The sequence below is a fragment of the Mandrillus leucophaeus genome, unplaced genomic scaffold, assembly GCF_000951045.1.
Source record: "Mandrillus leucophaeus isolate KB7577 unplaced genomic scaffold, Mleu.le_1.0 Scaffold19, whole genome shotgun sequence".
In the NCBI taxonomy this organism is placed as follows: domain Eukaryota; kingdom Metazoa; phylum Chordata; class Mammalia; order Primates; family Cercopithecidae; genus Mandrillus; species Mandrillus leucophaeus.
This window is the reverse complement of record NW_012101920.1, coordinates 6159475-6163743: the sequence shown is the minus strand read 5'-3', so window position 1 is coordinate 6163743 and position 4269 is coordinate 6159475.

Here is a 4269-nt window from a genome sequence, read left to right as displayed (position 1 = left end):
CACCTGTATAAGGACACCCTTCACCTCACAAGGCCCCTCCGTTTCCCCTTCTATCTCCCAGTTGGAAAAGTAAAGGGAAGACATACAGGAACTTCTGCAAGTTTACCTGAATCTACTGCAACATTGATCAGATGGAAATCAAGCTGAAAAACCCGATGGAAAATTGCCTCAGGTGAGAAACCACAGCACCAACTCCAAATTTAGAAAACAATTGCGGCCCACACGGTGGCTCACACCTGTAATCCCGGCACTTTGGGAGGCTAAGGCGAACGGATTACCTGAGGTCAGGAGTTTGAGACCAGCTTGGCTAACATGATGAAACCCCGTCTCTACTAAAAATACAAAAATTAGCCAGGTGTGGTGGACGCCTGTAGTTCCAGCTACTTGGGCGGCTGAGGCAGGGGAATGGTGTGAACCTGGGAGGCGGACCTTGCAGTGAGCCGAGATGACGCCACTGTACGCCAGCCTGGGCGACAGAGCAAGACTCTGTCTCAAAGAAAAAAAAAAAAATTGCATCGGGGTGCAGCTGTTCTCCTCTCCCCAAATCTTTGCACAGGCTACCTTTATTCATTATATAAACATTACATGAATTCTCTAATTATCAAAGTAACATGTATTTGTTTTTTAAATTCTTAGACTATATAAAATAATATCAGTAAAAAGTGATGTGATAATCCACCATGCAAAGTCAATTCTGTTCATGGGGCCAGGCACAGTGACTCACACCTATAATCTTAACACTTCAGGAGGCCGAGGCGGGTGGATCACCTCAGGTCAGGAGTTCAAGACTGGCCTGGCCAACATGGTGAAACCCCATCTCTACTAAAAATACAAAAATTAGCCAGGTGTGGTGGCAGGTGACTATAATCCCAGATACTCGGGAGGCTGAGATAGAAGAATCACTTGAACCCAGGAGGTAGAGGTTGCAGTGAGTAGAGATCATGCCACTGCACTCCAGCCTGAGCAACAGAATTAGACTCCATCTCAAAACAAAAACAAAAACAAAAACAAAAGCTGGGCGCAGTGGCTCGTGCCTGTAATCCCAGCACTTTGGGAGGCCAAGGCGGGTGGATCACTTGAGGTTAGGAGTTCGAGACCAGCCTGGACAACATGGTGAAGCACCATCTCTACTAAAAATCCAAAAAATTAGCCAGGCATGGTGGTGCTCGCCTATAATCCCAGTTACTTGGGAGGCTGAGGCAGGATAATCATTTGAACCCCAAAGGCAGAAGTTGCAGTAAGCCAAAATCGTGCCACTGCACTCTAGCCCCGGTGACAGAGCAAGATTCTGTCTCAAAAAAAAAAAAAAAATTAGCTGGGCATGGTGGTGTGCACCTGTAGTCCAAGCTACTGGGGAGGCTGCGCCAAGAGAATTACGTGAGGCTCTGTCTCAAAAAAAAAAAAAAACAAAAAAACAAAAAAACAAAAAAACAAGGCCTCCAGATTTTTTTCTATGTTTGTGACAGCATTTCTCAACCTCTGGACTGACATTTGAGGTTGGATAATTCTTTGATGTGGGGAGATGTCCTGTGCATGGGTGGATGGGCAGCATCTCCCTATTATATAATAGTTGCAGCCCCCAAGCCCCACCCCACCCCCAAAGTTATAACACTGCCAAATGTCATCTAGAGAGAAATTCCACCCTCTCTCAGAGCCCTCATGCTCAAAGGTTGACTTCCTCCTGGTTCATGAAATAGGAACCACTGGGTCAAGCTGTGCCCCCACCCCCCAACCCCCACCCTTCTCCCAAGGGGAGATGGAAGAGAAAGAGGTGAATTGGTGGGAAGAGGACTGGGGCCTGCGAACAGAGTAATGACACAGTTCCTTGCGGCCATTATCACCATCTTCATTTTGGAAGAAATCCATCGGCCCCACGGTATCCTCCTCCAAGGCATTTGACCCAGGAGGCTGGCTAGCCATTCTGACTGAAGGAACATAAATTGGCAGCTCTCCCTCTGTCATCACCAAGACCCAGGAGAACTGCCGAGTGCCAGAAGCTGCTATATATAGTTTACAACCGCTTGAAAAGTGCTAGAGGTATCTCCTGTCCACCCGGCAGCAAGTTCCATCAGGTCCGTCAGCAAAACATGGCGGCCCCCGGCTCCCCAACTCCCCTCTGCCACTCCAGCCTGCTCCCCCACCTCCCTGGATCACTGCTGGAGTCTGGTAACTGACCTCCCTGAATCCACACTAACCTATTTCTCCCACAGCAGAGGGAACTCTCTGTTTAAAAGCCAAGTTCGATTTTATTTTTTCCTTGCTCAAAACCAAACGGCAACTGGAATAAAATCCAAGCCTCATGCGTTGACTCTGAGCACATCGTGTCCCCTGCGCTTCCCCACCTCTCATGCCTTGCTATCACTAATCTCTATTCCTCGTCTCTATTCCTGAGCATCTTTCCACCCAGGCCACTTGTGGCTGGCTCACTCCCATTTTTCAGGGCTTAAAAAAAATGCCCCCTCTTTTGAGAAGCCTTCCCTGACCACTCTCACTAAGGGACTCCCTGCCATCTCTGTCGCCACCACCTCCCCATTGCAAGTCCTCATTTTATTTGCACCGTGGTACTTAGCATGCTAGAAACTTCCCTCCTGCCTGATGTCTTCAGCTTTCCCCACTAGGAGGAAGGTCTGGGGAGCTTCTTGGATGCTTGTCTGCTCTTCCACTGATCAGCCTAGAAGCCTGGATGCCCTAAAACAAGCCCTTGCCAAGTGATTATTAATGAAAACTTAATGAAGGCTTAGAAGGTAAGTCCTAGATCTGAAACCTTAGCACCTACAGGATCCTTCAACTGGGCATCAATTTGGTCTTGTAAAAGACTCTGTAAGTTCTAAGTTTTCTGTAAAATAATGGCCTCCAACCATGTCATTACAGAGCTGAGGGAGGGAGGGGGAACTCGCAGTCTGGAGTTGAGCCCAGTGCATCAGAGTAAACTGCAGTTATGGGTAGAGAGGATGCTGGTGAGGTCCCCTAACTCAGGACAGACGCTGGAGTGGTTGGCAGGGCATTGGCACTAAATAAGAGCAAGGCCAGCTCTCAGCCCAACTGCCAGTTTCCTGAGCCATTTAAGGCACAAAAGTTCTCCTGACACCTTGCAAATCCTTCTGGCAAGAGAGGGGTTAATAATACTAGCAGCTGCTATGTGCACAGCACCCACCAGCAGCCGGCCAGATGCTGCAAGCTCTGTAGCCACCACCATCTCATCTGTCGCCAAAACATCCTCACAGGGGGGATGACTAAGATCCTCAGTTTAGACAGGAGGCAATTGGTTCAGAAAAGTGAAGAAACTTGCCTGAGGTCACACAGCCAGGAAGTGACCGAGTCCCACCTCAACCAGCCAGCCCAGCTGCCTGGAGAGGCAGAGGAGCTTTCAACCTCATCCCTCAAACTCAGCCGTGTCTGACTTGGGAATGTTCAAGATCCTAAGTCCCTTTGCAGCTCTAAGCTTTTGCATTTGCACCTAAAATGGGACTAACATTTCCTATGATGCTCAAATTTCATTTATTCTTGCAACTGTTTTACTAATTACTTAGCAACCGCTCTGTGCCAAGTAGTGCTCCAGGCCAGGGGCCAGAAAACTTGATCTGCCACCTGTCTGTGGATGAGACTGTGTGAGTTATTTTCACAGCACACTCTACAGAGATTCAAATATCCCCCCATCCCCACCAAAAATGTTTTTAACCTGTGATCTCACCATGGGGCAGGTTTTTTATTGTCTCATTAACCAGTAGTAACTTAGGGCAGGGGTTAGCAAACCTCATTTGGCCCATCACCTGTTTTTGCACAGCTCACAAGCTGAGAATGGTTTTTACTCTTGTTTTTTCCTTTTTTTAAAAAGTCAGGGTCTCACTTTGTTGCTCAGGCTGGAGTGCAGTGGCATGATCATAGTTTACTCCAGCCTCACACTCCTCAGTTCAAGTGATCCTTCCTCCTCAGCCTCCAAAGTAGCTGAGACTACAGGCATGCACCACTATACCCAGCTTATTTTGTTTATTTTTTTGTAGATGAGGTCTTACTATGTTGCCCAGGCTGGTCTCGACCTCCTGGGCTCCAGTGATCGTCCTACCTTGGCCTCTCAAAGTGCTGGGATTTAAAGGTGTGATACATTTTTTAATGGTTGAAAAAATGTTGAAAGAATATTTTATGACAAGTGAAAATTATGTGAAATTTACATTCTTAGCATCTGTGGATAAAGTTTTACTGGACACGGCCATGCCATTTTTTTGCACATGGTCTGAGGTTGCACTAGACCACCTGGCTTCTAAAGGCTGC